This window comes from Oncorhynchus mykiss, chromosome 7 (genome assembly GCF_057628025.1).
Source record: "Oncorhynchus mykiss isolate SJ-2025 chromosome 7, ASM5762802v1, whole genome shotgun sequence".
In the NCBI taxonomy this organism is placed as follows: Eukaryota; Metazoa; Chordata; class Actinopteri; order Salmoniformes; family Salmonidae; genus Oncorhynchus; species Oncorhynchus mykiss.
In genome coordinates this window covers 42,936,893-42,961,245 of record NC_143028.1, presented here as the reverse complement: position 1 = coordinate 42,961,245, position 24,353 = coordinate 42,936,893, and the positions used below count along the sequence as shown (strand labels likewise).

Sequence of the window (24,353 nt, the reverse complement as noted above, 5' to 3'; positions counted from 1 at the left end):
GCGTTACAACATTATTCTAAAATTGATTAAATTAAAACATTTTCCTCAAATCTACACACAACATACCCCAAAACGACAAAGCAAAAACAGATTTATATAACATTTTGAAAAATGTACTACAAATAAAATACACAAATACCTTATTTACATAAGTATTCAGACCCTTTGCTATGAGATTTGAAATTGAGCTCAGATGCATCCTGTTTCCATGTCTCATCCTTGAGATGTTTCTACAACTTGATTGGAGTCCAGCTGTGGTAAATTCAATTGACTGGAAATTGTTTGGAAAGGCACACACCTATCTACATAATGTCCCACAGTTGACAGTGCATGTCAGAGCAAAAACTCCGAGCTCCGAGACAGGATTGTGTCGAGGCATAGATCTGCGGAAGGGTACCAAAACATTTCTGCAGCATTGAAGCTCTTAAATGGAAGAAGTTTGGAACCACTGAGACTCTTCCTAGAATTGGCAGCCTGGCCAAACTGAGCAATCGGGGGAGAAGGGCCTTGGTCAGGGAGGTGACCAAGAACCCGATGGTCACTCTGACAGAGCTCCAGAGTTCCTCTGTGGAGATTAGAGAACTTCCAGAAGGACAACTATCTCTGCAGCACTCTACCAATCAGGCCTTTATGGTACAGTGGTAAGACAGAAGCCACTTCTCAGTAAAAGGCACATGATCGACCGCTTGAAGTATGCCAAAGGCACCTAAAGGACTCTCAGACAATGAGAAACAAGATTCTCTGATCTGATGAAACCAGGCTTGAACTCTTTGGCCTGAATGCCAACCGTCACGTCTGGAGAAACCCTGGCACCATCCCTACGGTGAAGCATGGTGTTGGCAGCATCAGAGGCAGGGACCGGGAGATTAGTCAGGATCGAGGGAAAGATGAACCGAGCAAAGTGCATAGAGATCCTTGATGAAAACCTGTTCCAGAGCGCTCAGGACCTCAAACTGGGGCGAATGTTCACCTTCCAACAGGATAACGACTCGAAGCACACAGCCAAGCCAACACAGAGGCTTCGGGACACATCTCTGAATGTCCTTGAGCTGACCAGCCAGAACCTGGACTTGAACCTGATGAAACATGTCTGGAGAGACCTGAAAATACACTGCTCACAATAATAAAGGGAACACTAAAATAACACATCCTAGATCTGAATGAATGAAATATTCTTATTAAATACTTTTTTCTTTACATAGTTGAATGTGCTGACAACAAAATCACACAAAAATTATCAATGGAAATCAAATTTATCAAGCATGGAGGTCTGGATTTGGAGTCACACTCAAAATTAAAGTGGAAAACCACACTACAGGCTGATCCAACTTTGATGTAATGTCCTTAAAACAAGTCAAAATGAGGCTCAGTAGTGTGTGTGGCCTCCACGTGCCTGTATGACCTCCCTACCACGCCTGGGCATGCTCCTGATGAGGTGGCGGATGGTCTCCTTAGGGATCTCCTCCCAGACCTGGACTAAAGCATCCGTCAACTCTGGACAGTCTGTGGTGCAACGTGGCGTTGGTGGATGGAGCAAGACATGATGTCCCAGATGTGCTCAATTGGCTTTTCAGGTCTGGGGAACGGGTGGGCCAGTCCATAGCATCAATGCCTTCCTCTTGCAGGAACTGCTGACACACTCCAGTCACACGAGGTCTAGCATTGTCTTGCATTAGGAGGAACCCAGGGCCAACCGCACCAGCATATGGTCTCACAAGGGGTCTGAGGATCTCATCTCGGTACCCAATGGCAGTCAGGCTACCTCTGGCGAGCACATGGAGGGCTGTGCGGCCCCACAAAGAAATGCCACCCCACACCATGACTGATCCACCGCCAAACCCGTCATGCTGGAGGATTTTGCAGGCAGCAGAATGTTCTCCACGGCGTCTCCAGACTCTGTCACGTGCTCAGTGTGAACCTGCTTTCATCTGTGAAGAGCACAGGGCACCAGTGGCGAATTTGCCAATCTTGGTGTTCTCTGGCAAATGCCAAACGTCCTGCACGGTGTTGGGCTGTAAGCACAACCCCCACCTGTGGACATCGGGCCCTCATACCACCCTCATGGAGTCTGTTTCTGACTGTTTGAGCAGACAAATGCACATTTGTGGCCTGCTGGAGGTCATTATGCAGGGCTCTGGCAGTGCTCCTCCTTGCACAAAGGCGGAGGTAGCGGTTCTGCTGCTGGGTTGTTGCCCTCCTACGGCCTCCTCCACGTCTCCTGATGTACTGGCCTGTCTCCTGGTAGCGCCTCCATGCTCTGGACACTACGCTGACAGACACAGCAAACCTTCTTGCCACAGCTCACATTGATGTGCCATCCTGAATGAGCTGCACTACCTGAGCCACTTGTGTGGGTTGTAGACTCCATCTCATGCTACCACTAGAGTGAAAGCACCGCCAGCATTCAAAAGTGACCAAAACATCAGCCAGGAAGCATAGGAACTGAGAAGTGGTCTGTGGTCACCACCTGCAGAACCACTCCTTTATTGGGGGTGTCTTGCTAATTGCCTATAAGTTGTCTATTCCATTTGCACAACAGCATGTGAAATTTATTGTCAATCAGTGTTGCTTCCTAAGTGGACAGTTTGATTTCACAGAAGTGTGATTGACTTGGAGTTACATTGTGTTGTTTAAGTGTTCCCTTTATTTTTTTGAGCAGTGTAGTCCCCATCCAACCTGACAGAGCTTGAGAGGATCTGCAGAGAAGAATGGGAGAACCTCCCCAAATACAGGTGTGCCAAGCTTGTAGCATCGTTCCTAAGAATACTGCAGGCTGTAATCGCTGCCAAAGGTACTGAATAAAGGGTCTGAATACTTCATATGACTGGACCACAATCAAGATAAGATAAGCAGGACTTCTTTGTGGAGTGATGTGGGCAGACCCATCCCCATTTTTACAACCATTGAATCTATATGTTTTGACCATGAAAATGTACAAATCTAAAGTATCACCAAGTAATTTAGTCTCCTCAACTTGTTCAGCAGCCACACCATTCATTGTCAGATTTAGCTGAGGTCTAGATTGTATGGAATAATTTACAATGCAATGCTCTTAGTTTAAGAGATGTACAGAACCAGTTTATTACTGGCCACCCATTCCTAAACTGACTGAAACACTTTAAGGGTTTCAGTGACTTCATTAGATGTGGTTGCTGATGTGTATACGGTTGAATCCTCAGCATACACAGACACACATGCTTTGTTTAATGCCAGTGGCAGGTCATTGATAAAATATAGAAAAGAGTAGAGGGCCAAGACTAAGATAAAGATAAAATTGACCAGCGCTCCCCTCCATTTTACTGCCAGATGTCCAGTCACTTGAGAAGAAGATGGATGAGCTTTGTTTGAGAGACACCTTTCAGAGAGACTAGAAAAGCTGCAATATTATATGCCTTGCAGAAACTTGGCTGGCTCAATCTATGAATTTAGAACTCTGTGGTTTCTCCATGGAGTGACACGATCAGACGGCGGAAGCCACAGGCAAGTCCGAAGGGGGAGGGATGTGTCTCATTGTAAACAACAACTGGTGTGCTGCTTCAGTGGGAAAGAAATCTAGAGCTTTTGCTCACCTGACATACCTCATGGTAAGCTGCAGAAATGTTTCTCTACCAAGAGAGTTCTCATCCAAAATCATCATGCCTGTTTACATCTCTACACAAGCAAACACAACTTTGGCACTCAATTAACTGTATGGGGCCATAAACAAACAAGAAACCACACACTTGAATGCCCGCTACGACCTCTGACGAGATATTAAATGTGTAAAAGGACAATATAGGTGGAAGTGGAAACCTATCACACCAGCTCACACACTTGTCGGATGTGGAAGGACTTGCAGACGCTAACGGATTACTGTCCCAGTATCTATTCCCAACATGTTTCAACCTCGGCCAACAGCCCCGCCCCCCCCGCTGCTCCTCGCCCAAGCCTCTCCAGGTTCTCCTTTACCCAAATCCAGATAGCAGATGTTCTGAAAGAGCTGCAAAACCTGGACCCGTACAAATCAGCTGGGCTTGACAATCTGGACCCTCTATTTCTGAAACTATCCGCCACCATTGTCGCAACCCCTATTACCAGCCTGTTCAACCTCTCTTTCATATCGTCTGAGATCCCCAAGGATTGGAAAGCTGCCGCAGTCATCCCCCTCTTCAAAGGGGGAGACACCCTGGACCCAAACTGTTACAGACCTATATCCATCCTGCCCTGCCTATCTAAGGTCTTCGAAAGCCAAGTCAACAAACAGGTCACTGACCATCTCGAATCCCACTGTACCTTCTCCGCTGTGCAATCTGGTTTCCGAGCCGGTCACGGGTGCACCTCAGCCACACTCAAGGTACTAAACGATATCATAACCGCCATCGATAAAAGACAGTACTGTGCAGCCGTCTTCATCGACCTTGCCAAGGCTTTCGACTCTGTCAATCACCATATTCTTATCGGCAGACTCAGTAGCCTCGGTTTTTCGGATGACTGCCTTGCCTGGTTCACCAATTACTTTGCAGACAGAGTTCAGTGTGTCAAATCGGAGGGCATGCTGTCCGGTCCTCTGGCAGTCTCTATGGGGGTGCCACAGGGTTCAATTCTCGGGCCGACTCTTTTCTCTGTATACATCAATGATGTTGCTCTTGCTGCGGGCGATTCCCTGATCCACCTCTACGCAGACGACACCATTCTATATACTTTCGGCCCGTCATTGGACACTGTGCTATCTAACCTCCAAACAAGCTTCAATGCCATACAACACTCCTTCCGTGGCCTCCAACTGCTCTTAAACGCTAGTAAAACCAAATGCATGCTTTTCAACCGATCGCTGCCTGCACCCGCATGCCCGACTAGCATCACCACCCTGGATGGTTCCGACCTAGAATATGTGGACATCAATAAGTACCTAGGTGTCTGGCTAGACTGCAAACTCTCCTTCCAGACTCATATCAAACATCTCCAATCGAAAATCAAATCAAGAGTCGGCTTTCTATTCCGCAACAAAGCCTCCTTCACTCACGCCGCCAAGCTTACCCTAGTAAAACTGACTATCCTACCGATCCTCGACTTCGGCGATGTCATCTACAAAATGGCTTCCAACACTCTACTCAGCCAACTGGATGCAGTCTATCACAGTGCCATCCGTTTTGTCACTAAAGCACCTTATACCACCCACCACTGCGACTTGTATGCTCTAGTCGGCTGGCCCTCGCTACATATTCGTCGCCAGACCCACTGGCTCCAGGTCATCTACAAGTCCATGCTAGGTAAAGCTCCGCCTTATCTCAGCTCACTGGTCACGATGGCAACACCCATCCGTAGCACGCGCTCCAGCAGGTGTATCTCACTGATCATCCCTAAAGCCAACACCTCATTTGGCCGCCTTTCGTTCCAGTACTCTGCTGCCTGTGACTGGAACGAATTGCAAAAATCGCTGAAGTTGGAGACTTTTATCTCCCTCACCAACTTCAAACATCAGCTATCTGAGCAGCTAACCGATCGCTGCAGCTGTACATAGTCTATTGGTAAATAGCCCACCCATTTTCACCTACCTCATCCCCATACTGTTTTTATTTATTTACTTTTCTGTTCTTTTGCACACCAATATCTCTACCTGTACATGACCATCTGATCATTTATCACTCCAGTGTTAATCTGCAAAATTGTAATTATTCGCCTACCTCCTCATGCCTTTTGCACACATTGTATATAGACTCCCCCTTTGTTTTCTACTGTGTTATTGACTTGTTAATTGTTTACTCCATGTGTAACTCTGTGTTGTCTGCTCACACTGCTATGCTTTATCTTGGCCAGGTCGCAGTTGCAAATGAGAACTTGTTCTCAACTAGCCTACCTGGTTAAATAAAGGTGAAATAAATAAAAAAATATTTAAAAAAGCTGACCACCATTGTCCCTGTTCCCAAGAACTCCAGGGTAACCTGCCTAAATGGCTATCGCCCTGTAGCACTCACATCTGTAATTTTGAAGTGCTCATTCCAGACACCCTGGACTCCAATTCCGATACCACCCCAACAGATCCACAGATGACGCAATCTCAATTGCACTTCACAGTGCCCTCTCCCACCTGAACAAGAGAGGGAAAAATTGTGAGAATGCAGTTCATAGACAACAGCTCAGCATTCAACACCAGTCCCCTCCAAGCTCATCACGAAGCTTGTGCTGACGACACGACGGTGGTAGGCCTGATCACCGACGGCGATGAGACAACCTACAGGGAGGAGGTCAGAGATAAACACCTCTCTGGGACGAAGAAGGGCGGGGGTGTATGCTTCATGATTAATGACTCACAGTGTAATCATAACAACATACAGGAACTCAAGTCCTTCTGCTCACCCGACTTAGAATTCCTTACAATCAAATGCCGGCAATATTATCTGCCAAGAGAATTCTCGTTGGTTATCGTCACAGCTGTGTATATACCCCCCCAAGCAGACATCACGACGGCCCTCAAGGAACTTAACTGGACACTATGTAAACTGGAAACCATATATCCTGAGGCTGCATTTATTGTAGCTGTGGATTGTAACAAAGCAAATTTGAGGACACGGCTACCTAAATTCTATCAGCATATTGATTGCAGCACTCGCGTGGGCAATACACTTGATCACTGCTACTTCTTGTCCCCATGTGGAGTTGCAAACCATAGTCTGGCTTTTTATGCAGCAAAGCACCCCCACAACATGATGCTGCCATGGTGTTCTTTGGCTTGCAAGCGTCCCCCTTTTTCCTCCAAACATAACGATGGTCATTATGGCCAAACATTTCTATTTCATCAGACCAGAGGACATTTATCCAAAAAGTACGATCTTTGTCCCCATGTGAAGTTGCAAACCGTAGTTTGGCTTTTTTATGGCAGTTTTGGAGCAGTGGCTTCTTCCTTGCTGTGCGGCCTTTCAGTTTATGTTGATATAGAATAAGTTTTACTGTGGATATAAATACTTTTGTACCCGTTTCCTCCAGCACCTTCACAAGGTCCTTTGCTGTTGTTCTGTGATTGATTTGCACTTTTTGCACCAAAGTATGTTCATCTCTAGGAGACAGAACGCATCTCCTTCCTGAGCGGTATGAAGGCTGCGTGGTCCCATAGTGTTTATACTTGAGTACTATTGTTTGTACAGATGAACGTGGTACCTTCAGGCGTTTGGAAATTGCTCCCAAGGATGAACCAGACTTGTGGAGGTCTATAACTTTTTTTCTGAGGTCTTGGAAGATTTTTTGGGATTTTCCCATGATGTCAAAGCAAAGAGTTTGAAGGTAGGCCTTTAAAAACATCCATAGGTACACCTCCAATTGACTCAAATGATGTCAATTAGCCTATCAGAAGCTTCTAAAGCCATGACATCATTTTCTGGAATTTTCCCAAGCTGTTTAAAGGCACAGTCATCTTAGTGCATGCAAACTTCTGACCCACTGGAATTGTGATACATTGAATTATAAGTGAAATAATCTGGTCTATAAACAATTGTAGGAAAAATGACTTGTGTCGTGCACGTAGCAAGTAGATGTCCTAACAGACTTGCCAAAACTAGTTGGTTAACAAGAAATTTGTGGAGTGGTTAAAAAACTAGTTTTAATGACTCCAACCTAAGTGTATGTAAACTTCCGACTTCAACTTTAGCTTCATTATTGTGTATTTTATTCCTTTTGTGTTAATATTTTTATTTTGTATTATTATTATTTTTTAACTCTGAAACATTGGGAAGGGCTCGTAAGCAAGTATTTCACAGCAAAGTCTACACCTGTTATATTCAGCACATGACAGAAAAGTATCCAGGCACCACTTCTCCACTTCTCCAAAATTAGCTTCATCTTCATTTGGTTCATTAAGTAGCGGGTGCATGTGTAGAGATGGAGGATGATGGGAATCAATAAGAGCATAAGGCTCAGGAGGCAGGAGACTGAGAAGAGGGCTCTTTTTAAAGCCTTGATCCAATAAGGGAGATGTCAGTAATGTTCAGAGATGACAGGATGTGAAATATTCAATGTTCCGCATTAATTACCTCCCACCGGGGCACAGGGAGCATTTTTTTGTTTTCCAGAGGGTGAAATGAGGAGAGGGTGAGGCGGAGGGGGTAGGGCCAGGGTCGCTATGGGGTCTGGGTTCATTGGGTGGATTGCTAGGCAGAAATTGACTCGGAACTCAAAGTGACATGTGAGTGAGAGAGCGAGAGAGAAAGTGTGTGTGTGTGTGTGGACAGACAAAAAGGATGTTTTGAGAGGCGAATGACCAGGAGCTCAGCAATTAAGTGTCTCGATTGCACTGATTGAGGATGACAGCAGAGCACAGTACCCACACATTACAGAGCCGACACTTTGTTGCATTTACAGGGTTTATAAATTGTATCTGATAAGCAATTAATCGTCTAATTGGCCGTTGGAGAGCCTGTCGTTTCCCCCGGAGTCTCTCTCGCTACGGTCGGCGGACGATTGGAGAACACTGCCGATAAGACACGGATAGTGCTGGGTCATTACAAAAAAACGTCAAAGCTATTCCGTACAGAAAAGTAACGAATAGGCTGAGTTTGAGATGATGAGAAGAGTCACGTTGTTATTAGACATCAAAGTTCAAACTCAAAACTAAAGGGAAATCGGGATTAACACACAGAGCTGGGGAATACACGCTCACCCTTGTAAACAAGAACAGAAAGATGGTATTAGGGTGAACACGTTAACAAAGCAGGGAAGTATGCATCCTATTCTTTGTCTCTATTCGCTTACAATCCTTTCTTCCTCTCTCACTCAAATCAGACGGAGGCTGAGAAGTGTCTCTGGGGATGCCGTACAACACGGTGTCTGATCTGAGCATGCTGTGTTTGGTTCCTATCTCCCTCCGCTGCAGCTGAGCTGTCAGTCAATCACAACATAAATGTGGAGATAATCAAATGAGCTTCCTTTGGTTTGCAGTGAACCGTCCGACACATAAAGAACATGATGGATGGATCAGTACAGAGCACAGGCCGAGGGGGACTGAGCCATGCGTTCACTGGGAGTGATTCTTGATGGAATTGACCCTGTAATAACCTCACCCTCCCTCTTTCTCTCCATTCCCATGCCGCACACCCAAGAACAGGGCTTTTGTCAAAAGAGGTCCGTTCTGTACACCAGACTGCCACAGCTGCAATGTTTGCCTTGCCTCTGTACTGTATTTCAATGAGTCAGCAGAACTCAGAATGTAGCAATTCATTATTAATCCGGTCCTATGCGCGAATCCAACTGGGCAAAATGCTTCCCTCGCTTTCACGGTGGCACCATCAGGAAATCACTCTCTCTCTTTTTAATTATCTATGTAGAGCCGCCACATAGGTGATCTCCGCTCCTGCTGTTCCACCTACACAGTGTCTGGCTGGCTTTGTGCTGTTGGTAGGTAAAGGGGGAACTGGTAGGTAGGTAGGCTTAAATCAGTGGGGCTTTGGGTGGGACTGAAGATCATTAAGATCAACGTCTAGCAACATTGAATTTCCAAACAGGGTATACAGTGCAAATATATACATACACAAACACACACACGGATTGGCTGGAAGTAAGTGTGGATGTGTAGTGTGTGTGTTACTGTGCTATAATGTCTTAATGGACATACTGTAGTTGTCCAAGAAAACAGCATCCCCTGTCTTATCACATAAGAGGAAATGTGAATCCTCCCATAGATTGAAATCCAAAATGTCTATTTCATATCGCTCAGATCTGCTGTAGAAAGGAAGATTGAGTGACCCCCATGATGTGCAGAATTACCCTGTCGCCTGCGTCTACTAAAAAAATAGGACTGAACCAGCCAGGGAACACCATGTCCATGACAACCATTGCTCTTAGGACAGATGGGCAGTAATTTAGTCATAAGTAAACCCACACCCCCACAACAACACGCAACAGTTTCCCGTGTGTATCAAGAATGGTCCACTACCCAAAGGACATCCAGCCAACTTGACCCAACTTTTGGGAGCATTAGAGTCAACATGGGCCAGCATCTCTGTGGAATGCTTTCAACACCTTGTAGAGTCCATGAGCCCCAAAGACTTGAGGCTGTTCTGAGTAGAGATTTTTTTTTGCTAGCTTAGTTAGCTTCTCCCAGTCAAAACAGGTACTACGTAATCATATTGGATGATAAATAACCTAGCTATGGAAGTGATTAGTCTACCATAGCGCTAGTCGGCTTGGTTGGTTGCTGTCCCTCTTTTCTGCCTCTTTCCTCCGTGTGTCACTCACTCACACTAGCCTACAAACACAGCACAGCCTCTGCTAGAGTGTCACCTCTCTTTACCTCCTCCTATTTGTGCTATATCAACTGATTAATAAAATAGCTTAAAAATGGACTTTTCTGCTGCTTCCCTCACTCGGATCGGGTCTGGATCCGACCAGGTCTATACAGAGTGGGTTTAGTTGTACTTGGGTATGTTTGGAACGGGTCTCTCTCTATATATATATATATATACATAGTTTTTTGCATTTTTATATATATAAAAAAAATGCAAAAACTATGTATATATAAATGCAAAAACTATGTACAGTTGAAGTCAGAAGTTTACATACGCCTTAGCCAAATACATTTAAACTCAGTTTTTCACGATTCCTGACATTTAATACTAGTAAACATTCCCCGTCTTAGGTAAGTTAGGATAACCACTTTATTTAAAGAATGTGAAAATGTCAGAATAATAGTAGAGAGTGATTTATTTCAGCTTGTATTTCTTTCATCACATTCCCAGTGGGTCAGACATTTACATACACTCAATTAGTATCTTGTAGCATTGCCTTTAAATTGTTTAACTTGGGTCAAACGTTTCGGGTAGCCTTCCACAAGCTTCCCACAATAAGTTGGGTGAATTTTGGCACATTCCTCCTGACAGAGCTGGTGTAACTGAATCAGGTTTGTAGGCCTCCTTGCTCGCACACACTGTTTCAGTTCTGCCCACACATTTTCTAAATGGGATTGAGGTCAGGGCTTTGTGATGGCCAATCCAATAGCTTGACTTTGTTGTCCTTAAGCCATTTTGCCACAACTTTGGAAGTATGCTTGAGGTCATTGTCCATTTGGAAGACCCATCTGCGACCAAGCTTTAACTTCCTGACTGACGTCTTGAGATGTTGCTTCAATATATACACAATTTTCATTTCCTCATGATGACATCTATTTTGTGAAGTGCACCAGTCCCTCCTGCAGAAAAACACCCCCACAACATGATGCTGCCACCCCTGTGCTTCATGGTTGGGATGGTGTTCTTCAGCTTGCAATCGTCCCCCTTTTTCCTCCAAACATAACAATGGTCATTATAGCCAAACAGTTATATTTCTGTTCCATCAGACCAGAGGACATTTCTCCAAAAAGTACGATCTTTGTCCCCATGTGCAGTTGCAAACCTTAGTCTGGCTTTTTTTTATGGCGGTTTTGGAGCAGTGGCTTCTTCCTTGCTGAGCGGCCTTTCAGTTTATGGCGCTATAGAACTCGTTTTACTGTGGATATAGATACTTTTGTACTGGTTTCCTCCGGCATCTTCACAAGGTCCTTCGCTGTTGTTCTTTACACTTTTCGCACCAAAGTACATTCATGCGTCACCTTTCTGAGAGGTATGACGGCTGCGTGGTGCCATGGTGTTTATACTTGCGTACTATTGTTTGTACAGACGAACGTGGTACCTTCAGGCGTTTGGAAATTACTCCCAAGAATGAACCTGACTGGTGGAGGTCTACAATATTTGGGCTGATTTATTGAATTTTCCCATGATGTCAAGCAAAGAGGCAGTGAGTTGGAAGGTAGGCCTTGAAATCCATCCACCGGTACACATCCAATTGACTGATGATGTCAATTAGCCTATCAGAAGCTTCTAAAGCCATGACATCATTTTCTGGAATTTTCCAAGCTGTTTAAAGGTACAGTCAACTTGGTATATGCAAACTTCTGACCCACTGGAATTGTGATAGTGAATTATAAATGAAATAACCTGTCTGTAAACAATTGTTGGAAAAATTACTTGTGTGATGCACAAAGTACATGCCAAAACTATAGTTTGTTAACAAGAAGTTTGTGGAGTGGTTGAGAAACGAGTTTTAATGACTCCAACCTAAGTGTATGTAAACTTCCGACTTCAACTGTATATCGGGTCCGGATGGGAAAGCCCCAGGTCAACTTTGGAACGGGTCCAGCTTTTGTACCCATGAAGGCCTCTAGTTCTGAGGGCAAAAGGGGGTGCAACTCAATATTAGGAATGTGTTCCTAATGTTTTGTTAACTCAGTGTACATGAATGCATTGATGCCCAGAGTGAATTCCTTAAATGCTTGTTGAGTGTGTAATAAAACACAATGTCAGCTGATTATGTGACACACCATAAGGCAGGGATCAACTAGATTCAGCTTCGGGACAATCTATTTCTTCATGGTGGGGAACGGAAAATAATTACAAATCATTTGTAGACTGCAAATTGACCAACAGAATCCCAAAACAGATATAATATTTGACTAAAAACAGAATAATTTCAAATCTTACGTTTGTATACGATCATATATGTTCACTAAACAAAAATATAAATGCAACATGTAAAAGTGTTGGTCCCATGTTAAATAAGCTCAAATAAGAGATCCCAGAAATGTTCCATACGCAGAAAAATATAATTTCTCCAACTCTGTTTTAGAGAATTTGGCAATACGTCCAACCGGCCTCACAACAGCAGACCAGGTGTAACCACGGCAGCCTAGGACCTCCACATCCAGCTTCTTCAACTGCGGGATTGTCGGACACCAGCCACTCGGACAGTTGATGAAACGGTGGGTTTGCACAACCAAAGAATTCCTGCACAAACTGTCAGAAACCATCTCAGGGAAACTCATCTGCGTACTCGTCGTCCTCACCAGGATCTTGACCTGACTGCAGTTCAGCATCGTAACCGACTTCAAAGGGCAAATGCTCACCTTCGATGGCCACTGGCATGCGGGAGAAGAGTTTTCTTCATGAATAAATCCCGGTTTTAATTGTACCAGGCAGATGGAAGACAGTGTGTTTGGCGTTGTGAACAGAGTGCGAACAGAGTGTCCCACGGTGGCGGTGTGGTTATGGTATGGGCAGGCATAAGCTACGGACAACGAACACAACTGCATTTTATCGATGGCAATTTGAATACACAGAGATACCGTGACGAGATCCTGAGGCCCAATATCGTGTCATTCATCCACCGCCATCATCCACCGCCATCACCATGACAATGCATGGCCTCATGTCGCAAGGACCTGTAAACAATTCCTGGAAGCTGGAAATGTCCCAGTTCTTCCATGGCCTGCATACTCACCAGACATGTCACCCATTGAACATGTTTGGGATGCTCTGGATCAACGTGTACAACAGCGAGTTCCAGTTCCCACCAATATCCAGTAACTTCGCACAGCCATTGAAGAGGAGTGGGACAACCTTCCACAGGTCACAATCAACAGCCGGATCAACTCTATGTGAAGGAGACGTGTGGCGCTAAAAATGGTGTTCACACCAGATACTGACTGGTTTTCTGATCCACGCCTCTACTTTTTTTTTTTAAGGTATCTGTGACCAACTGATGCATATCTGTATTCCCAATTATGTGAAATCTTTAGATTAGGTCTTAATGAATTTATTTAAATTGACTGATTTCCTTATATGAACTGTAACTCAGTAGAATCTTTGAAATTGTTGTATTTATATTTTTGTTCAGTACATATATTTTTCGGGGAAACTTGGGGAAGGGGGGGGGGGCAAATAACATCACCTCCAGTTGGTGAACTCTGCCATAAGAGAGATGTAAGGGATTCCATCTGGCATTGACACTATCAACACGACTCCCTCGTGCATCACAAAGTCAAACAGCTTCACTTTATTATCCCCCCCCCCCAAAAAAAATTCTCCCTTTAAACCCGTCGTTGATCCAGAGAAGCCTGCCTGAGCACCACCAAGTGCTTTTCCTCTCTTTGTCTCTCTCTCTCTCTCGCTCTTCTTTTTTCCCCCTTCTCCCAGACATCTGAGTCAACAATCAATGCCATTTCATTCCAGTGAAGGAACAAATGGAATTCCAGCTGAGAGAGCGTAGCAGCGGGGAACAAAGCCTTTCTGTGACGCTGCTCACTTCCTGTCCTACAACAGGGACAAAGTGTGAGCATCAGAGAGAATGCATGGTCCTCTGGGCCCCTGCCACCTCCGTGCGCATGCACACACACGCACACACATACACACAAAACGTGGCAGGTAAAATACATGCAAATACTACTTTATTCGTTTTTATGCATGTGGCGTATACTGTGACATTTCAACATGCCTTAATAGCATTGTGTATTGGAATCCCAGTTCCCAGTATTTCTTTTTCAAGCTATTTTCTGAATCAATTTGTGTAAACATTTTAAATGAGCTAATGCCGTCTGTTTTCCACAACAACCACCATGAGCACTGTAACTACGGGCACCATAGAACCACCAGCTACTGCTAATGTGCAATGTAAGCCATATTATTCAATACATACTCCTGCTACTACTGTTAATTATTCTATACTACTAGTAGTACTACTACTACTGTTAATTCTTCTATACTACTAGTGAGAAGTAGGCTAGTACTGTATAATATTCTTGATGGGTATAACGTACTCAAGCATGCATTTGTGACATCTAGATCAAGCGAAGTAAGTAAAGACATGAATGTAACGCGCTGGACATTTTCAGTTGACGAAACAGGTGATGATTGTCTGTGTTATGGTCGTGCGTCTGCATTGACCCACACCGTTTCTCTAATGACCACTACTAGCTGCTGATGTTGATGTTGTTTTTCCCCACTCTGTCATTGGACGGTCATTGCCTTTGCCGGGACTTCAGAAATTGAAAAATATATGAACGTGTAGCTGGCTACCTCTCAGCTTCACAGCACATGGAGAAGTGTTTCATTAAAATCTGATAGGGATGTGCCAGTGAGGAAGGAAACTAAATGGAAAGAACATATCGGCTCTCCCAGAAATAGGGCCACTAAGAGGAAAAATGTAGTGCACTTTACATAATGTGGTACATATAAGGAATGTTGAATATAGAAAGGGTTTACTGCACCACTATATAGAGTACAGTACACATATATAGTGTTTTGAATGAGTACTGCCATCTCACCTGGACAGCTTTACCCACCATACATACGCTGGTCCGTCATATGTAGCATTGTTGGAAAGGTGACAACTGTACGTCAAAGAGGATGTGTGTGTAGTTTTCCCATTCCTACGTACTGCCATGAAACATGAATGGAAATACACTGGACCCACCAACTACCCAGTGGCTGATCAAAGCAGCCCTGTAGGACTGTGCTGCAACCACCCCTCCCAACTCGCCCACCCCTGGCCTCGCTAGCTGCCAGCTGCACGTGTTCGCCTCAGGCATAGCCCTGCCTTGCCGTCTGACCAGCTGTGGCCTCCCCCCTAGGCAAGGGAGATGTAGGGAAAGAGAGAGAGGAGGAGAAACAGAAAGAGAGACATGCACACGACTGACCAATAGACAAATCTACTTTCCCACATTCTTACGGATGTTCTTTGTCCATATTCCATGCCTGTCCTTGAGGATGTGAAATTAATTGATTGGTAAGATTAACATGGCCACACACACACAGTTATGGCGTGTGCTATATTGTCATAGTGGAGGTTAGAAGCCCGATATAACTGAATAGTCCCAGCAAGCCCAGGCTCTGCAGATTTCTTAATGAATGCACTGACATTTCTTTTAATCGCCCCTACCCATTGTTAGATTTAGTCAGACACAGCGGGAGGTTGGAGTGAAGGAGGAAAAAAGAAGTGTGGTCATAACTAATGAAAAACATAAATCGCTAGAGTCAAACAGATTGTGCACAAGATGGCAGAAATAATTCTGTCCTCCCCGGGGGAATGGAGCACTGTGTAAAACACCACTCTCTATGCCCAGCCAACATCAACACGCATTACACGACCAAACGATTACAGCATCAAGGTGATAACGCGCTGCTCTTTTCCATTCCCATTTGTTCATTGGAATTCCTTTCTGTTCATTTCTTATAATACATTTTCTGACAAGTGCAGATTCAGCCTCAATGCAAAACATTGAAACTCTTCATGATAGAGTAATAGTGCAGAAATGCACAGAACCACAGTCATTGTGCACTGCGTTCTCTAAACAGTCATTGTGCACTGCACAGCATTCTCTAAACAGTCATTGTGCACTGCACTGCATTCTCTAAACAGTCATTGTGCACTGCGTTCTCTAAACAGTCATTGTGCACGGCGTTCTCTAAACAGTCATTGTGCACTGCGTTCTCTAAACAGTCATTGTGCACTGCGTTCTCTAAACAGTCATTGTGCACTGCGTTCTCTAAACAGTCATTGTGCACTGCGTTCTCTAAACAGTCATTAAGACACTGGGTTCCATTTTCTACCACTTAAGATAGAGACTTATTGGCATTCTAATTAATGAGAGAATTTAATGATATTTGCATAATATATTACAATGGTGGAGGACTAATCTGTTACTTGATTTATATTAATTACAATCTGCAAGTTGATTAAATCACTATCATTTTGTGGTTTCACTAAAAGCAATCAACAAGGGAAATGTTGAATTACATTTACTTGAACAAAATTGGCATATTATATTGGCATAGCATTATGCCAACTTCAGAGGAATACATTGCCCTTGAGGTCAGACAGGACCTGAGGCAGACATTACTGCGACTGAACATTTCTGAATTAGATATTTCTAGTTTCTGTATTCTTCAAATGCCTTCTTCTACATTTCTTGAGGGGATAATGTAACTTAGAAGATACGAGAGACATCATATAAGTTATTTTATGTACAACAAATCGTTATGCATTCGTGCATAAAAGCGCTGAACGTTGTTTTTCCGTGTTAGGTCACACATATTTATGGTATGACACTGAAATGTGTAAGCCGCTTTGTATCCACACTTCAGTGTCAGAGATGAAAACACAAACACACAGCATTGTGTGCTGCCTGAAGGCTGGGTTTACAGAGCTCTCGCTGTCTGTCTGTTTCTCAGACACACACACACACACACACACACACACACACGAGAAAGGGATGGGCTCATGTGTCACGTCTCCAAACAAAGTGACATTCTTCATAGGCATTTTAATATGCAACGATGGAAACAAGCTCAAGGAAAAATGGCTCTGTGACGTCTGTACTGATTACATTACCAGTTCCTAAGCTGCATATCCCACTGCAACTCCTTTCTCTCCTAGAATGTTTTAGTCTATCAGTAGAATATCCCTACTATCTGAATGAGTACTTGAAAGTCCCCTAAAATGACCCTAACTATCCTTCCCTTCTCAATGCAAACAATCTCTTAATAACTCAATTGCTTTTTTTATGCTCAGTATTGAGCCCAAAGATCTCCTTGCCAAACCCCCAGCTCTCCACGGATCTGTAATAGACAGTGGAGCTGAAATTAAGGGAGATGGATTTTCTCTCAATCCGCTTAAGACATCAGACGCTGAGTGAGTTTGTTTCATTTTTTTAAAGAAGCATTTTAATACAGCTCCTTTCATGTGTGAGTGCCTTCCCACTGTTAAAGACCTGAGTCAAGAGACCACAGTTAGGCTTAGACGTCATTGGAGAACGACAGCGACTCACTCCAGTCATCAGGACTAAATGGTTCTCTGCTCTCCGAGTCTACATCACAGTAGATCACAACCAGAGGGTACAGTCTCTCTCATGGTGCTAGCTGGTAGGCTAGAATAGCACATATTTGAGTAGTGTGGGTTATGTTGGTTAAGTGCATCAAACAGCACAAAACTATAAAGGCAACATGTAAAGTGTTAGTGCCATGTTTCATGACCTGAAATAAAATATCCCACAAATTGTTCATACGCACAAAAAGCTCTCACATTTTGTGTACAAATTTGTTTGCATCCATGTAAACAAATTAGTGAGCATTTCTCCATTGCCAAGATAATCCATCCACCTGGCAGGTGTGGCATATCAAGAAGTTGATTGGGCTCCCTAGTGGCACAGCGGTCTAAAACACTGCATCTCAGTGCTAGACGTGTCACTACAGATCCTGGTTTGATTCCAGGCCATGATTTGAAGTCCCATAAGGCGGCGCACAATTGGCCCAGCGTCGTTCGGGTTGCAGTCAGTTTCTCCTCAACTATTAGCCAAGAGAGACTGGCATGCATAGTATTTATATCAGCCCTCTGATTACAATTAAGAACAAAACATGTCGCTCTGTTCTGGGCCAGTTGCACCTTAACTAGGTATTTCCTTGCAGCACTGGACCACAGGACTGGACAATAATCAAGACAAAACTAGAGCATGCAGAACTTGCTTTTTGGAGTGTGGTGTCCAAAAAGCAGAGCATCTCTTTATTTTGGCTAGACCTCTACCCATCTTTACAACCATTGAATCTATATGTTTTGACTATGACAGTTTCCAATCTACGGAAATGCCAAGTAATTTAGTCTCCTCAACTTGTTCAACAGGCACACAATTCATTACCAGAGTCAGCTGAGGTCTAGCACTTAGGGAATGATTTGTACCAAATACAATGCTCTTATTTTTAGAGATGTTCAGGGGCAGTTTACTACTGGCCATCCATTCCAAAACAGATTGCAACTCTTTGTTAAGAGTTTCGGTGACTTCATTAGCTGTGGTTGCCGATGCATATATGGTTGAATTATCAGCATACACGGACACACATGCTTTGTTTAATGCCAGTGGCAGGTCATAGGTAAAAATAGAAAAGAGTAGAGGGCCTAGAGAGCTGCCCTGCAGTACACCAGACTTTACATGTTTGACATTAGAGAAGCTTCCATTAAAGAAAACTCAGAGTTCTATTAGATATGTAGCTCTGAATCCACGATATGGCAGAGATTGAAAATAGCACATAAGTTTTTTCAACAACAGTTTAATCACTGAAATCTAACAGTACAGCTCCCACAATCTTCTTATTATCAATGTAGAGTAGAGTCAGACTATAGAGTCAGCTACCATCCTCAGTAGCTTTCCACCTAAGTTGTCAATGCCAGGAGGATTGTCATTATTGATCAATAAAATAATTGTTCCACCTCTCCCACATCAACTTTACAAAATTCGAACTTGCAATGCTTTTCTTTCATTATTCGTTTTTTTTATGCTGGAATACAATTGCTCACTGTTCGTTGTTGGCATTTCCTGCCTAAGTTAGCCCACTTTGCCAATTAAATAATCATGAAAATAATTGGCAACATCAAATGGTTGTGATGAATAAACCATCTGATTCGATGAAAGATGGAGTTGAATGCATCTTTCTGCCCATAATTTCATTTAAAGTACTCCAAAAAAATTCCATCATTCTTTATATCATTGATCTTGGCTTCATAATAAAGTATCTTATTGCTGAGTTTACTCACATAATTTCTCAATTTGCAGTAAGTAAGCCAGTCAGATATGCAGCCAGACTTATTAGCTACTCCTTTTGCCCCATCAATCCATGGAGACTTAACAGTTCTTACAGTCAGGTTCTTAACAGGTGCATGTTTATCAGTAATTGGAAGAAGCAATTTTATAAATTCATCAAGTGCAGCGTCTGGATGCTCCTCATTAATCACATCAGATCAACAAATATTTTTAACATCATCCACGTAAGTCACAGCACAATATTTTGTATGATCTCTTATACACTATTTTAGGCCCAGCTGTTAGAACTTCGCCTTTCCTGGATACAGCCACTATATTTTGATCACTGCATCCAATAGGTATGGATACAGCTTTAGAACAAAGTTCTACAGCATTAGTAAAATTGTGATCGATGATCTTGTTCCTGTAGTTTTATAAACACCCTGGTAGGTTAATTAATAACCTGAACCAGATTACAGATACTGGTTACAGTGAGAAGCTTCCTCTTGAGCTTGATGTCAATAGTCAGGTCCCCAAGAAAGCAGACCCCACTGTTTACATCACATACACTATCAAGCATTTCACACATATTACTTGGATACTGACTGTTAGCACTTGGTGGCCTATAGCAACACCCCAAAAGAAAAGGCTTTAGATGTGCCAAGTGAACCTGCAATCACAACACTTCAATAACACTTGACATAAGATCTTCTCTAAGCATTATAGGAATATGGCTCTGAATATACACAGCAACACCTCCCCCATAAGCATGTTTGTCTTTTCTATAGATGTTATATCCTTGTATTGCTACTGATGTATCATCAAATGAATTATCTAAGTGAGTCTCAGAAACGGCTAATATATGAATGTTATCTGATGTGAGCAAGTTATTGATTTCATGAACCTTAAAGGTATTTCTAAAGCCACATACAGTTGAAGTCGGAAGTTTACATACACCTTAGCCAAATACATTTAAACTCAGTTTCACAATTCCTGACATTTAATCCTAGTAAAAATTCCTTGTCTTAGGTCAGTTAGGATCACCACTTTATTTTAAGAACGTGAAATGTCAGAATAATAGTAGAGAGAATTATTTATTTCAGCTTTTATTTCTTTCATCACATTCCCAGTGGGTCAGAAGTTTACATACACTCAATTAGTATTTGGTAGCATTGCCTTTAAAATTGTTTAACTTGGGTCAAACGTTCAGGTAGCCTTCCACAAGCTTCCCACAATAAGTTGGGTGAATTTTGGCCCATTCCTCCTGACAGAGCTGGTGTAACTGAGTCAGGTTCGCAGGCCTCCCTCCTTGCTCGCACACACTTTTTCAGTTCAGCCCACAAATGTTCTATAAGATTAAGGTCAAGGCTTTGTGATGGCCAACTCCAATACCTTGATTTGTTGTCCTTAAGCCATTTTGCCACAACTTTGGAAGTATGCTAGGGTCAGTCCATTTGGAAGACCCATTTGCAACCTAGCTTTAACTTCTTGACTGATGTCTTGAGATGTTGCTTCAATATATCCACAAAATTTTAAATTGCTCCTGATGACATCTATTTTGTGAAGTGCACCAGTCCCTCTTGCAGCAAAGCACTCCCACAACATGACGCTGCCACCCCCGTGCTTCACGGTTGGGATGGTGTTCCTCGGCTTGCAAACCTCCCCTGTTTCCTCCAAACATAACAATGGTCATTATGGCCAAACAGTTCTATTTTTGTTTCATCAGACAAGAAGACATTTCTCCAAAAAGTACAATCTTTGTCCCCATGTGCAAATCGTAGTCGGTCTTTTTTATGACGGTTTTGGAGCTGTGGTTTCTTACTTGCTGAGCGGCTTTTCAGGTTATGTCGATATAGTCCTGTTTTACTGCAGCTCACAGATCTCTGCACCTGTACATAGCTCATCTGTAAATAGCCCATCCAATCTACCTCATCCCCATACTGTATTTATTTATTAATTCACCTTGCTCTTTTGCACCCCAGTATCTCTACTTGCACATTCATCTTCTGCACATCCTACCATTCCAGTGTTTAATTGATATATTGTAATTACTTCACAACCATGGCCTATTTATTGCCTTACCTCTCTTATCCTACCTCATTTGCACATGGTTTATAGATTTTTCTACTGTATTATTGATTGTATGTTTGTTTATTCCATGTGTAACTCTGTGTTGTTGTATGTGTCGGACTGCTTTGCTTTATCTTGGTAAGGTCGCAGTTGCAAATGAGAACTTGTTCTCAACTAGCCTACCTGGTTAAATAAAGGTGAAATAAATAAATAAAACTGTGGGTATAGATCAGTTTTGTACCCATTTCCTCCAACATCTTCACAAGGTCCTTTGATGTTGTTCTGGGATTGATTTGCACTTTCGCACCAAAGTATGTTAATATCTAGGAGACAGAATGCATCTCCTTCCTGAGCGGTATGATGGCTGCATAGTCCCATGGTGTTAATAGTTTCGTACTATTGTTTGTACTGATGAACGTGGTACCTTCAGGCATTTGGAAATTGCTCCCAAGGATGAACCAGACGTGGAGGTCTACAATTTTTCTGAGGTATTGGCTGATTTCTTTTGATTTTCCCATGATGTCAAGCAAAGAGGCACTGAGTTTGAAGGTAGGCCTTGAAATACATCCACAGGTACACCTCCAATTGACTGAAATGATGTCAATTAGCCTATCAGAAGCTTCTGAAGCCATGACATAATTTTCTGGAATTTTCCAAGCAGTTTAAAGGCACAGTCAACTTAGTGTATGTAAACGTCTGACCCACTGGAATTGTGATACAGTGAATTATAAGTGAAATAATCTGTCTGTAAACAATTGTTGGAAAAATGACTTGTGTCATGCACAAAGTAGATGTCCTAACCGACTTTCCAAATCTATAGTTTGTTAAAGACAAATTTGTGGAGTGGTTGAAAAACGAGTTTTAAATTACTCCAAACTAAGTGTATGTAAACTTCCGACTTCAAATGTATATTAATATGAGCTATTTTCAGCCGTTTCTTGGGTAGCTTATCAGAGTTAGACATAATACTGAAAAGAGCAAACAAAGCAAGAGAAGAAAATATACATTCAGCAGTCCATTAATCAATTGGTGTGTGTGTGTGTGTGTGTGTGTGTGTGTGTGTGTGTGTGTGTGTGTGTGTGTGTGCTGTGGGGTTGAAGCTTCGGACCCATATGCTTTGCTCTCTCATCCCTTCCAGGCTTCTGAGAGTGAGGGTGGACAATGAGCCTGTCATAGGGGATGTAAGCAAGGTCTTCATGCACTCTGGCAGATTTCATGGCTGGGATCAGTTCTTTCCTCTTCTGGCGCACAGCTTCAGGATAGTCTTCATTGAGGAAGATACACGTTCCTCTCAAGATCTTGGCTCTTTCCAGAACAGCAACCTTGTCCTTGACCACTATCGGCCTGGGCCTATCACCTGGGTCTGTGTTTTTTTTCCCAGTCCTGTGGACGCACTCCACCTCAATCTTCCTGTGGTCCATCTTCAATTTCTCAGAGATCATTTCCCTCACTTTGTCCTCAGACTCCGTCCAGGTCTCATGAAGGTAGTAGTCGGTAGTAGGCAGATAGTCTAGTGGTTAGAGCGTTGCACTAGTAACCGAAAAGTTGCAAGATCAAATCCCTTAACTGAAAATCTGTCGTTCTGCCCCTGAACAAGGCAGCTACGCCACTGTTCCTAGGCTGTCATTGAAAATAAGAATTTGTTCTTAACTGACCTGTCTAGTTAAATAAAGGGTCAAATAAATGTGGAGATTCTGCAATTCTGTCCACAACCATGTTGTTCTGCTTTGATTGTCCCTTGAGATAGTCTGATTTATCTGTCATTGTTATTATGGATTCACACCGAACTGATGTCCTCTCTCAATGACTTACAGATTGCTGTCATCTTGTCATTCTCCAGTTTCAACTCATCAAGCTGACCCTGGGGGAACTACAAACTGTTCTTCAGATCCTGGACCTCTCGGGTCAGGTCGTGCATTATTTTATTCGTAGAATTCACAAGTACTTTGAAAAAAACACTTGAATCTATTTTATTGTTGCATGTAGGTCTCTTTTTGTTCGTTTAAAAGATCCTTCACTTATGATAAAGAGACACTACTGTCCTCAAAGGTTCTCCCGCCGGATTTGGTCTTTGTCATGGTAGCTAGCAACGTAGGTTACACTGTTACGCCTCGCAGTTCCAGACAGGGCAGGTCACGGGGAAAATTGAAACCAACAAACAGCAGGGATCTAGACAGCCACAAACACGGGCTGCGTTCAAGAAAACCCTGCTAGCTTGATATGCCAAATAACTCCTCAGACCCTTCCTTGGTCGGCAGGATCACTGGAAAGAGACAAGCAGTCCCAGCAACTGATGCCAACTGCGTCGTGGGATCCAAACTAAGAAGCTAGCTAGCTAACAAGAACTTCCTAATACACTTTCAAACAAACTATTCAAACAAACAAAACCGAGCTCTTCCTCGTTCAACTTGAAGTGATGTCTGTAGGAGGGATGCAATTGGCATTCTGACAGCAGGAATATCCACCAGAGCTGTTGGCAGAGAATTGAATGTTAATTTCTCTACCATAAGCCACCTCTAATGTAGTTTTAGAAGATATGGCAGTATGTCCAACCGGCCCACAACCACAGACCATGTGTAACCATGCCAGCCCAGGACCTCCATATCTGGATTTTTCACCTGCGGGTTCGTCTGAGACCAGCCACCTGGACAACTGATGATCTGTTGGTTTGCACAACCAAAGAAGTTCTGTACAAAACTGTCAGAAACCATCTCAGGGAAGCTCAACTGCGTGCTTGTCCTCACCAGGGTCTTGACCTTACTGCAGTTTGGCATCATAACCAACTTCAGTGGGCAAATGCTGACCTTCGATGGCCACTGCCACACTGGAGAAGTGTGCTCTTCACGGATGAATCCCAGTTTTAACTGTACCGGGCAGATGGATTCAACTTAACCAGGCAGATGGCAGACAGCGTGTAAAGCGTTGTGTGGGCGAGCGGTTG

The 24,353-nt window shown here is 43.2% G+C and overlaps 1 protein-coding gene across 4 annotated transcripts in view; it reads right to left on the bottom strand.

The window, feature by feature from the left end:
* LOC110527925 (cadherin-4) overlaps positions 1 to 24,353 on the bottom strand; it is a 241,103-nt gene that overhangs the window by 142,767 nt on the left and 73,983 nt on the right. The gene's annotated exons all lie outside the window — the stretch shown is intronic.